This window comes from Panthera onca, chromosome B1 (assembly GCF_046562875.1).
Source record: "Panthera onca isolate mPanOnc1 chromosome B1, mPanOnc1 haplotype 2, whole genome shotgun sequence".
Classification (NCBI taxonomy): domain Eukaryota; kingdom Metazoa; phylum Chordata; class Mammalia; order Carnivora; family Felidae; genus Panthera; species Panthera onca.
The window spans coordinates 188,022,712-188,036,180 of NC_138342.1; the positions used below are offsets into that span (position 1 = coordinate 188,022,712).

The 13,469-nt window shown below is 38.4% G+C and overlaps 1 protein-coding gene across 1 annotated transcript in view; it reads right to left on the reverse strand.

Moving 5' to 3' along the window:
• The window catches only part of TLR3 (toll like receptor 3), a 64,595-nt gene extending 54,313 nt beyond the window's left edge, over nt 1-10,282 (reverse strand). The window contains exon 1 of the mRNA XM_060653006.3: nt 10,122-10,282. The gene's annotated coding sequence lies outside the window, so the exon portion shown is untranslated. The remainder of the gene's footprint in view (nt 1-10,121) is intronic.
• Nucleotides 10,283-13,469: the final 3,187 nt, after the last annotated feature.

Genomic DNA, 13,469 nt, shown 5'->3' on the forward strand with positions numbered 1-13,469 from the left:
TGTTCAGAGGCACCTGGATGGCTCAGTCAATTAAGTGTGCATCTCTTGGTTTTGGCTCAGGTCATGATCTCATGGTTCATGAGTTTGAGCCCTGTGTTGGGCTCTCTGCTGACAGCAGGAGCTGGTATTCTCTCTCTCCATATTCTCTTTCTCCCTCTCTCTCTTCCCCTTGCCCACTCTCTTGCTCTCTTTCTCTCTCACTCAAAGTGAATAAACATTTTTGAAAATTATGTTCAAAACTTTTATTCGTCAATAACATATGCTAATTCAATAAAAAAAAACATGTAGTTTGAAAATTTTGGAAAGATTTTCAAGTTATATTGTTAAATGATATAATTAAATTACAAGACAATATATAGTATGACCCTATTTATGTAAAAAGTAAAACAAAGACTTAAACCTAAATCACATTCTTTTATATTCTTAGGAAAGGTCTAGAAAGTTACATAAAATGTGTGAACAGGGGTTACTTCCAAAAAGTTAGGCTGGAAAACTCCAGGTATGTGTGGGAAGGAGGAGTTAATTTTCGTAGTAAACTCTTCTATGTTGTTTGAATTTGTATCTTGCCCATGTGCCATTTTTATAATAAAGAATGAATATTAAGATGTATACATTTTTTTATAATTTTTTATTATGTTTCTTTATTTTTGAGAGGAAGAGAGAGACAGAGTGTGAGTGGGGGAGGGGCTGACAGAGAGGGAGACACAGAATCAGAAGCAGGCTCCAGGCTCTGAGCTGTCAGCACAGAGCCCGACGCGGGGCTCGAACTCACGAACTGTGAGATCATGACCTGAGCTGAAGTCGGACGCTTAACCGACTGAGCCACCCAGGCGCCCCAAGATGTATACATTTTGAAGAAACAACAGTAGAGCAGAGAGTCTCTGAATCTCCCTGAATCATCACATTAAAAACAGAGCAACTAGACATAAAAACTAAAATGCGTGGACAACATCAAAAATAAAATTAGTTGGTAGAGTATCCCCAGGAGCTCCAAAATGTCAGAGAGTGAGGACAAGCTATCAACAGTCATACGACCAGCATCATATCAGCATCTGTGCATAAAAAATTAGAGGGATGTGGTATTTGACAAGCTTAAGTGTAAGAAAACACCAAAACAGTTAACAGGTGTTCAATGGAATGGAAGGCATCGGAGATGAATATGAGACCAGCATTTCAAACTGCAGAAGACTCTGATGAAGCCAATAGTTGGGTGAGTAGAAAAGGTCAGCCACAAAGTCTGAAGAGGCTGAGAAACTTTACAACTAAGAACTCTCAAAACTGACCAGACAGGGCTCAAGTCCAGAACAGGTCCTCACACTGAAGAGAAGTTACTAGAAGTGGAGCCAAAACAGAGATGAAGAAAGGAGAAGGTCAAGATAATAGTGAAGAAGGAGAGCAGACACAGGAAATCTCAAAAAACAAAGCCATGAGTTTTTAAATCCAACATGAATACAACAGAAGATAAAGCTCTGTGAGTTTAGAAAGACTTTCCAGAACAAAGTTTCCTTACAGAAAAAGTTCAGGAAAATGAATTACACTTAAAACTGAGCAACAACAGCAACAACAGAATACTTGCATTAAATCTTATCCAAAGTTTTACGAAAAAAAAAAATTGTAAGGAACGTATACCATTCCTAGAGAAAATGAGAACATGCCAGAAAAGATTCCCATAAGGAAAATCAAAACTGCAAACTACTATGTTAAAATTTGCATTAGACAGGAAAATAACAGCAAGGTGTGATAGAACAATTAACCAGAAGTAGAAAAACTTAGAAATAAAGTGACAAAGCCCAGGAAAGAATCAGAATTGAAATAAAAATATCCCTTCAGCAATGAAATTTAAACTTGAAGGAACAAAAGAGCATGTGATAGTGCCTTAAGAGAATAGAAGGTAAAAGAACAATTTAAAAAAAAATTAAAGATATGAAGAAAGACACCAAAAAAATTCAAGAGAAAACAACAGTTGTTAAAGACAGGAAAATAATATCAGCCTTTAAATAAGCAGAATTCCTGAAGGAGAAAACTGATCAAGTACTGAAGCAATTCAAGAAAGGTATTTCTGAAAGAGAAAAACCATAATTTGAAACCATGTAATAAAAGCCCCACATACCCAGGAATATTGATATGGAAGAACCAAAGTCAATGCTTATTCTAGAAAAACTAGTGGACTTTAGGGGCCCCTGGATGGCTCAGTTGGTTAAGCTTCCAACTTGGGCTCAGGTCATGATCTCATGGTTCACGAGTTTGAGCCCCGCATTGGACTATCTGCTGTCAGCATGGAGCCTGCTTCAGATCCTCTGTTCCCTTCTCTCTATCTGCCCCTCCTCTGCTCATGCTCTCTGTCTCTCTCTCTCAAAAAAAAAAAAAAAAAAAAAAACCACATTATTTTTAAAAAGGAAAAACTAGTGGACTTTAAAGACAAAGAAAAAACTTCTGTACCTAGACGAAAAGCACAGGGAACTTACAAGAGAAACATCACTATCTGCAAAGTTTCATGCCAAAGAAAATGGACTGACATCTTTAAGATATTCAAGGAAAAACATGTGAGCCAAAACTTTTTTGCCCATGAAAATATCAAATATAAAAGACACTAGTTATTATCAGCGTGCCAAAGCTTTGGGAATGTTGTTCACATGACCCTTCCTAAAGAAACTATCAAAAAATGAACTTCAGATAAACCACTATGACTAGAAATAATCATCAACATATAGGCTAGTGGAGACCATTAAATATACAACTACTGTAGAAATAATACTAACTGAAAATTAAAAGGGGAAGAATACAGTTTGCAATGTTCTAACAATGTAGATATAGTACAGTTATTTTTAAAAATGAGATAATAGAACTAGCATTCCTATTAAAAGTTTTAATTGTTTTCTATAATCATATTCACAATGGTAGTATTAGTATCAATATTTTGAAACTCTATTTGTAGATAAAGTAAGATGAAGCATACAAGTAATTATTGAATATTCCAATTTGATCTTCTCCCGTACCCTTGAAAACTGGCATCTTCTTATAGAAGAAAGAAGATACAGATGTAATATGGAAGAGTTAAGTAAAAATAGGTAGCTCTGAACATGGATTGGGAATATTAGTATAAATTCTGGCTAGTGAGAGACATAGTCCATATTCTTAGTACTAGGTTGTGATTGATACACTATTTCCCACTAAAGGAAACAACAGTACAAGAACTGGGACATCTTATCATTCCTTATAGCAAGGAAGCCATCAAAGACTACTGGATCATGAAATTTATATGGAATTCCTTTTCTCTCAACATATTTCAGCAAATTATTTTATTTGGCTGAATGTAGCTAAATGAATGAATTCTGTAAAAGTGTATCGATTTCCAACAAGCATAAAAAAGAAATTGTTTGATATGCATATGCTGCTTAGTCATATCTTCTGTGTCTCCAGTTCTCATCACTCTTTCCCTCAACCAGTTCAGAATAACCAGCAGTTTTAGACTTGAAATGGTCTCTTTTCCCCATATTTTTAATTCTCTCTCAAGATATGGATGGGTTCTTTGGGGACTTTATGCAGTATAGGAAAACAGTATTCTAAAGTGAAGTTGTGTTCCCAGATGGATTCCCAACAGCCTGTCAGAAAGCTACACGGGAATCTACTCCCGAAACCAAGAGCACACTGTATACGCTGTACGTTAGCCAACTTGACAGTAAGTTACGTTAAAAAAAAGAAAGCTATATATTTACATTACTAATTGAGCCATAATTGTTCATTCCAGTGTATTTTTAATGTAAGTACCGCTTTCAGCATAATTTAATTAGAAATCTGAGCCTCAAATACCTAATTTATAACTTAACTTTTATAATACAATGCACCCAAAATTTGGGCAAGTCCCAATTTGGGAGCACTAGTTGTTCCTAATTCCACCCCAGATGGATACCTGGTATAACTTACAAGTGACAAGAAAACACTCATGATAATCATGGTCTCTTTTCACAATGAAAAATTCAGATAGACAAAATAAGTGTTATCATTGTTGGTAAGTGTATTTTAATATATTGCTTCAAGCTTCCTCAGGAAGAATAAATAGCTATGTCAGGTCACAATTTGTCATGGTCTGCCTGAGTAGCAAGTCATTCCTACCTCCACCTCCAAACCCGGGCATCTAGCTTCCCTAGAATCTGTAGGTTAACAGTCAGGAATGACGACTTATAAGACACCAACCATCAGCACCATCTTCGGTTACAAAATTCAAGGAATATTTTTGCATTGGTAGTATGTATTACCACTTCCATATTTCTAAGCATACAAGCATAGCTCTTTGTTTAAATCACTGTTATCTCTGTTTTTATGGAAAACCTCAGATCAATATAAGATGGTGGCAGCAGTAGAGAAGACAAACGGCACATTGTCCTTCTTTATTTCCATCCAACGGGGTCTAAGAGTGTCAACAGCATAGGAAGGGGGCTGTCCTGAGCCTCTGTGTGCCAAAAGGAGAATGGAGTTTTCAAAGTTTTCCCTTTTTTCACATCTGATCACCAAATGTAAAAGTTGTAAGGTCATGTTGACTTCTAAAATTACATGTGGTAGACATTCATATACGTATATACATATACATATGTTCATATTCAGAATACTGTGTATACTATCTAATGTGGGTTAATGCACATCAAGAATTATTGGAAATTCTAATTGTATCATCCTCTATATCCCTGAGAACTAAAACCTTATTGTGAAAGGAAGAAGATACCCATACACTATGAAAGAGTTAAGTAAAACTATGTCATCCTAAATTTGGATTGGGAATGTTGGTATGACTTCTGTGTGCTTCTATGCATCTGCTTCACATATGGTAAGTGCTATCATAGGTCTGCATAGTGTTTATGTTTTAAGGGAAGATTTTCAGTTGAAACCTTGAAAAAAATTAATTGCTCCTCAGAATAAATTTAACAATCAAACTCATAATTCTCTTTAGAAAGACCTCTCCTCTCTTTTACCTTTGAGTTTAGTCCTTCAGATGCCATTAGTGACATTGTAAACTCTATAGCCAATTCAAACAAATCAACTTTCATGTAGAATATTCATTAAGACTCTTTATACTGACCATTTCCCAACATTTCAAACATACCGAAAAGTTGAAAAAAACTGTAAAACACTCTTATACCATTTTACTGCATTTGCTTTATTACATAATTATCCAGGTAGCCATCCCTTTATTAATCTATCTTATGTTTTGATGCATTCCAAAGTAAGTTTTGAACATCAGTACACTTCACCCCTAAAATCTTCAGAAGACATATCATTAGCTAGAGTTCAATATTTGCCTACAAATTTTTTAGATATTTGCATATAAGGAAATGCACAAATCTTATATTTATCACTCCATCAATATGAGTAAATGCAAACCCCTATCAAAATATAGAACATCATTGCTTTAACCCCAGAAAGTTCTCTCTTCCTTATTTCCAGTTGATCTCTGCCCTATATTCCTGTTTTAGAAGCAACTACTGTTTTGTTTTCTGTTCACCATAGATAAGTGTTTCTGTTTCTAGAATTTCAAATAGGTGGAATGTGGGGGATAAGCTTAGGAATCCCCCAGGCTTACACAAGTGGGTTAACAAGGCATAAAGAAATACAAAGCCAGGGGCACCTGGGTGGCTCAGTAGGTTGAGTGTCCGGCTTTGGCTCAAGTCATGATCTCACAGTTTGTGGGTTTGAGTCCCGCAGCGGGCTCTGTGCTGACGGCTCAGAGCCTGGAGCCTGCTTTGAATTCTGTGTCTCCCTCTCTCTCTGCTCCTCCCCCACTCATGCTCTGTCTCTCTAAGAACAAATAAAAACATTAAAAAATTAAAAAAAAAAAAAAAGAAATACAAAGCCATAAAATGCTTACACCTGAGTTTGAGAAAACCAGATTTGCACCCCAAGAATAGGGGGTGCAAAGGCACCTTGAGAATAGGCAGGTACAAAGGTGCCAGGAATAGGGAGGCTCAAAGGCACCCCAAAAATAGAGAGGGGGTGCAGAGCCCCCAGAATAGAGAGGGAGAGGCAAAACCCTAAAATAGGAATGGTGCAAAGGTGCCCAATACATAGGTATATAACATAAACAAGATTAGACATTCAGGGTGGAAGCACCCCCAATTTAGTACTATGGCAGAAAGCTGCTTTCACAGGAGGATAGGGCCAGGTTAGGTAAATTGGTGAATTGGACTATGGACCACTGTGCTTCAGGCAAAGCTGCCCAGAGTGGAGATGGTTAACAAAAGAAAAGGTGCCTTATTAACCCTGAGGTTATCCCCCTACTTACCTCATCCCCTAGGCTGGCAAAGATAAACAGAGGTGCTGCCTCATGTCTGCTGTAAACAACCTTCCTCCCGACAGCCTGGCACCTGGACTTTGTTTTATATTGACCCAAACCCCAAACACTGTATATCTTCAAAACCTTCCTTTTCCCTCACATCCCCAAGTTAATGTTCACAGTTTCTTTGTCTCTTTGTGCACACCCATCACGTTTGCAAGCCTTCTGATCTGAATAAATAGGGGGCAAGGACCCTTATTCAGGGCTCTTATCTCTTCCTGGACATTAGCCATCTCTCGTTTTTCATCCTGTGTCCCGCTCTCTTGCTAGACAAGAAAGAACTTTAGACCCAGAGTCTACGACAGTGGGATTATGCATTACATGGTTTCTTTCACTTAACATAACGTTTTTTTTAAGATTCATTCATGTTACTGTGTGTGCCACTAGCTTGGTTTTTGCATTGTTATTACTGAATGGTGTTTCTTTGGATGAATTCTGCTGTTTTTCCATTTTTCTGTTGATAGTCACTTGTCTTATTTCAAGGTGTGGCCTATTAGAAATAAAACTTATAAAAATTCTTGGTTAAGGCATTTTGCTGCCTAGGTTTTCGTTTTTCTTATGTAAATACCCAGGATTGAAATTGCTGGTAGGTATATACCTTTAATTTTATAAGGACATGTCAGGCTTTTTGCCAAAGCAGTCTTAATATTTTACACTCCCACCAAAAATGTATGAGTTCCAATTGCTCTCTACTAATTGTGCAATGGCATCCCATGGTGGCTTTAATTTGTATTTCTCTGATCACTAATGTTATTGAGTACTTTTTCATAGGACAATAGGCATGTCTTCTTTTATGAAATGTCTGTCCAAATACTTTCTTCATTTTAAAGAGTGGGTTATTTCTCTTTTCTCTCTGGCTGGCTTATGTGGTATTTGTGGCTGGTCCTCCCATACCTCTTGTACCAGCACTCTGCTGGGGAGAGACTCCTTTGCTCTGACCTCTTGCATAGGCATCCTGTGAAGGTACTTCAACAAAGCACCTTCTGGACTTCAGCTGGCCTAGTGTTAGCCTCCGGCAGTAATCACTATGCCAATCAGAAGCTTCCTGGAAAGGGAGCCATTGTGCTCTATCTCTTGTTGTACTTTCAGCTTTTGAATGTACAAATTTATATCCAGCCAGATCCCTAGAACTCTCCCTCATATAAATTCTGTAGTAGTAAAGAAATAAAACCTTTGTTTTCATGCCAGTTTGAATTTACCAATGACATCATGTTTGAAGTATGACAAAAATCAACTACAAAGTCTGAGCAGAGGTAGGTGATAACTCTTAAATTTCCCCCACAAAATCATTTTACTATCAAGCTTGACTACTTTAGAAATAAAACACACTTTAGTCTTGAATCAGACTATGCTGATTTCAGCACAGCACCAAAAATGCTACCTTGGTCTAACATCCCTTCATGTCCATTCATAGAGAAAATGTTTCTATTTTGTTCCAAACTTGTAGAGTTTGATGACCCAGAGCATTATGGAATGGTTTCGTGCTTGTATAGAACAGAATTCTTCTTAGCAGGAACTTAACTAATTTTAGGGCAGTTTACAGAGTTCTTGTGAAAAAAAAATTGCAACTTGAAGGAACATTTTCCTCCAGTTTTTGGCTTATGTTTTAGAAAGCTCTTGACATGGCCTTGCAGGAAGCACAAGACTCTTAGGAATTGGTTTATTTCCTAAACCAAGAGAAGACTTGACAATCCTCCCTTTCGTCAAGACTGCAAATCTACTGTTGCTTAATTAAGTCATTGAGCCAAGATTTCTGCAGAAAAGACTGTCATTTGTACAGTACTTGCTTCTCACATGATAAACGTGTTGATAATTTTACGTCTTCATATTATGAGCTGATAAGATGGAGACAGCTGCACCTTGGCACTTGGAAATGCTATATGAACTTGAAGTTCTTTTCCCTTGCCTTAGAATTTGGGTGCATTTCAACTCTCAAATGATCTTTTCATCCATGTTGCACCTTTGGCAACATCAAATGGTTATTTCTGTATATAGTTCAAAACTTATCTATTGAAAATGATAGGAAACAGATTAAGGTCACAAATGAAGAGGGAGTCCAGCTTTTAGACTGATGGCTGGTCATGAATTTAAAGCATTTCTGATGGGAGGAGGCAGCATGGAACAGCAAGGAAAACCAGGGTTCTGTCATCAGAAAGACTGGGGTTCACATCATTTTTCTGCCCTTCAATGACTATGTGTGACCTTGAGGGGCCTCAATTTCCACATCTGAATAATTATCATAGGGATACCTACCTTAGAGGACTATTGTGAGAACTGAATGAAAAACACACACACAACTGGCTTATTGTTAATATTCAACTAATGGTTATTACTGTTATTAGTATTTTTCAGTGATAATGTAACTTTCCTATTTAATACATTTTATCAATATGCTTATTATAATCAAAAAGCCTTATGAGAGTGTATTTTGCTTATTCATTTATTTTTACCAGATATGGTTATATAGATATGATATGCTATGTCCCCTCCCTCCTTCTACCCACCTCCTTCCCTTCGTCCCTTCTTTCCCTCCTTCCTTCTAGAATTGCACGTGAACTTCTATAGTCTGTGATGTAATTGACAAAAGAGCTGATGTCAAAGTTACATTCTCGGCCATGTTTATTCATGTTGTACCGGGAGGTAGAGTTGTGTCCTAAATCTGAACTTCCAAGTCAGTAATTGAGTCATAATTATTGCCTCGCCTTAGATTTAGGCATTCCTTGGAGACCACTGAGAAAATTCATTTGTTGCCAGGAATGCATACCCTTCTGCCTCGGAACACTTAGCAGGGTTAAGCAACAGAAGAGGCTCTTCTTCCCTTGGTGCTCATTAAATTTCCTGTTACGTGACACTGTAGTTCTTTCAGGTTGTGAGAGGTGTCAAGGAGCATGTCATATCAAGACACAACACTAGATACAGCAAAAAGACCAATTTTTGCTCATTTATGTCCTGAAATTCTAAACCTCAGCAAAATAAAATTTTGTTTTAAAATCAGGTGACGAAATAGGCTGCTCAGAGATTAGACACTTGAGTTTGCTCGTTGCTCCTCCCTTTCCTATGTTTGGTCTTCTCCTGTCCCTTGTTTGAGCCTGCAGCACGGCTGGAGAATTGGGCTCTCTCGTAGCAGCAGAAAAGGGAAGGGTTTTCCCACTGGGTATCTAGGTGTAGGTAAAGATGCATGGACCCAATTTTCCTGTCTTTGCAAACATAAGGGAATGGCATCAGTGTTTGTCACATCCACATGTTGTGCTGCTTATCTTCTAGATTCTAGAAGGCTGGTATGTTGGGTTTGAGCCCAACCTCTGTCCTCAGAGTCCTTCCCCACCCCCTCATCCAGTCGAGCTCAACAGTGTGACTACCTGTATGTATAATAGCCATGCCACCCACCCATAATTTCCCCAGCCTTCCCCATAACATGTCTCCCTTTTCTAAATCTTCATCTCTCTTAGCTACATCCCTGCCAAGAAGACTGCAACTTTTCATCAGTTTCCTCCTGGGTACAATAAACCAATTGAATCAGATTATATATACTACAGCCACTTTCCCAATTTAAAGAGTTTACAAGTCTTGGCCAAGACCAGTTTACTGATTTGTTCTTCTTCCCCACTTCTGTTCTCTGTATTTCATCTCTTGCACAGCACGACCTTCCACAGTTTATTCTAAATAAGCACTTGTTCAGTCATTGAGTGAATTGATAAGTGAATGAATGACCAGCTTTCTTGACCTCATCCACGTATCTCCTATTTCCTTTCCTATTCTCTTTACCACAACACCCCCTACCTCCCATTCTATTTACCTGTTTTTATCATTCAATCGTCCTTTGTTGGTAATTGGATTTAGGGCCCTTGATTAAATTCCTCCCTTTCAAAGTTCATTCATTCATTGTAGTCTTTTCTGTTGCTTTCCAATTGCTTCCCTGCTGTGTCATTTTAATTGTTTTGTATTTTGTGTTCTACATTTCTACCAGCTTACATGCATTAGATTCCAGCTCCCTAAAATAGAGATATTTACTGAAATGGCAGATTTGGATTCACTGCAGCTTACAAATGAAATTTGAATCCGAGCAGTAAGATTTTACAAAATTAAAACTGAATTGAAGAAAAAAGGAAAACCGAATTGGTTACATAAATAGCTGGTGAGTATCAGGTAATATAAAAAATAAGTTTGTGTTAATTCTTTGGAGGATAGTCAAAAGTCTTCAATGCAAAGAAAAATACTTACAGAGTTGAGAATGGTCACTCATGCCCACTGGGGCAAGTCCCAGTCTTTACCAACAGATAACTGACTTTCTTTAATGCATAGAACACAATTCTGTACCTATTTTCCATTATTTAGATTAAATGTCAAAAGCAAAATTTTCCCCAGTATGTGCCAACCCTATAAAATAACCGTTGAATGTGTACAAAAGCATATTTACACTTTACATTTGAAATGAAAAATGACTGAGATCTTGAGAGGCAATTATATATTTAAGAATATTTATCAGAATGTTGATGTATATAAAAATAAGTTTTTTAACACCATAAAGCATTTCTTAACAATTTAATTGTAATTGTAATAACATGTGTAGGGGTTCAGGATGAAGTGCCCCAAGATGTATTACTTTGGCATGTGGATTATTTTAAACTAAAAACAATCAAGGACCAGAGGAAACATTGACCCTACCTACCTAAAAAAAATTTAGATACAGGACCTGCTCCAGAAAGGGAACTATCATCATAGAGAACTATAGTATAATATGATCTAGGTGTGACAGACAGGGAGGAACCCAGCAAAGTCTGCTACAATTTATGTGTACGTTCTTTTGTTTCTACATGGTCCAGCAAATATTTGTTTACCAAACACTTACTCTTTTTTATCTTCTTGTGAACTCTTTTCCTTCCTTTTGAAGTCCCGGATTCCTATCCTCTTCTTAGTTCAGGACGACATATACACCTCATTTTGCCTGTCTTTGGTATCTTTCATATTTCTATGAATTTTCCATAAATATGTAATGAAATTTGATTTTTATCCTTTTAATTTGTCTTATGCCAATTTAATTCTTACACCAGACAGAAGAATTTTAAATCATATAGGGACATTTTTCTTCCCCAACACACAAATAGGTAGATGTTGAAGTGAGGAAAAATAGTTAGAAATATTTTTTTTTCAAAGTATCATCATAAATCTTTAGAAGTATTTCTCTATTTTGGGGTGTGAGAAGTTAAACTTAATGTGCCATAATGTTACAGCAAGGGGACTGGGAATCCATACATGTATCAAGAATTATCTGTACAACGAACATGTGATAACTCTTACATGTATGTACCAATCATTATTATATAGATAGATACTGTATTAATGAATAAAATAAAATTTGTTTAAAAGGAATGACAGGTTTTTGGGGTTTTTGTTTGTTTTCTGCTTGCTTGTTCAAGTAGAACAAGTACTACACTTATTAAGTACTACACTTATCATTGGCTTTCTTCACCAAGTATTTATGTTCTTTAAAAAGTACTAGAAGCTTCCATCCTGGGAAGATGGTGGCATAGGACGATGCTGGGCTCACCTCGTCCTGCTGATCGCTTAGATTCCACCCACATTGGCCTAAATAACCCAGAAAACTAGCAGAACGGACTCACCGGAGCCAAGCATAGAAAGGAGGCCCATGGAAGAGGGTAGGAAGGGCAGAGAGGCAGTGCATGCTACAAGGACTGGCGGGAGGGAGCCGGGGCGGTGGAGGGGCAGCCCGCCTGGCAAGGCAGAGCCTCTGAAGTCTGGCTTGCAAAAGCAGAGGGGCTGTACTCTGTGAGTTCTGACAGCCAGGGGGACTTAACATCTGGAATGTTAAAAGTCAACAGCTCTGCTCTCGGATAGGGAAGGCGAGAGGACACTGGGAGGGAGAGTTGTTGAGCCCTGGAAGACAGAGCTCAGCTCAGCGGGGGAACAACAGGGCTGGTAAGCGCCATCTACCTCTCCTATCCCCCAGCCAAAATTCCAAAGGGAACTAGTTCCCGTCACTGAACTTGCTTGTACCGTGCAAATGCCCAATGCTGTGCTTCTGTGGATCCATCCCTCCGACGGGCCTGCCTCCTTCCCGGTGCTGCAGGGCCCTTCCCACAGGGGACCACCAGGGGCAAAGCTAGCTAAGTCTGCCCCTCCCACCCCTGTGCACCTTGCGGATCCACCCCAGCTAATACACCAGATCCCATCAAAACAGGACCACAAGCCTGGCAGTGTGCAAGTAGCTCAGACAGTGGCCACACCACTCCACAGTGAGTACTGCTCCTGGGAGGGGGGAAGATAAGGTACACACCAGTCTGACTGTGGCCCCAGCGGTGGGGTGGGGGCAGACATTGGGTCTGACTGTGGCCCTGCCCACCAACACAAGTTACTCAGGACAGCACAGGGGAAGTACCCTGCAGTTTGGAGCCACCACAGGGACTACCCAAAATGACGAAATGGAAGAATTCGCCTCAAAATAATCCAGGAAGTAGCGACAGTTAACGAATTGATCAAAAACGATTTAAGCCATAAAACAGAACAAGAATTTAGAATAATAGTCATAAAATTAATCACTGGGCTTGAAAAAAGCATAGAGGATAGCAGAGAATCTATTGCTACAGAGATCAAGGGACTAAGAAATAGTCATGAGGAGCTAAAAAATGCTATAAATGAGGTGCAAAATAAAGTGGAGGCAGCCATAGCACAGATTGAAGAGGCAGAAGAGAGAATAAGTGAAGCAGAAGATAAAATTATGGAAAAAAGAGGAAGTTGAGGAAAAGAGAGAGAAAAAAATCCAGGAGTATGAGGGGAGAATTAGAGAACTAAGTGATGCAATCAAACAGAGCAATATATGCATCATAGGAATTCCAGAAGAAGAAGAGAGAGAGAAGGGGGTTGAAGGTGTACTTGAACAAATCATAGCTGAGAACTTCCCTGATCTGGGGAAGGAAAAAGGAATTGAAATCCAAGAGGTAAAGAGAACTCCTTTCAGATGTAACTTGAATCAATCTTCTGCACGACATATCATAGTGAAACTGGCAAAATACAAGGATAAAGAGAAAATTCTGAAAGCAGCTAGGGATAAACAGGCTCTAACTTACAAAGGTAGACACATAAGAGTAGTGGCATACCCATCTACTGAAACTTAGCAGGCCAGAAA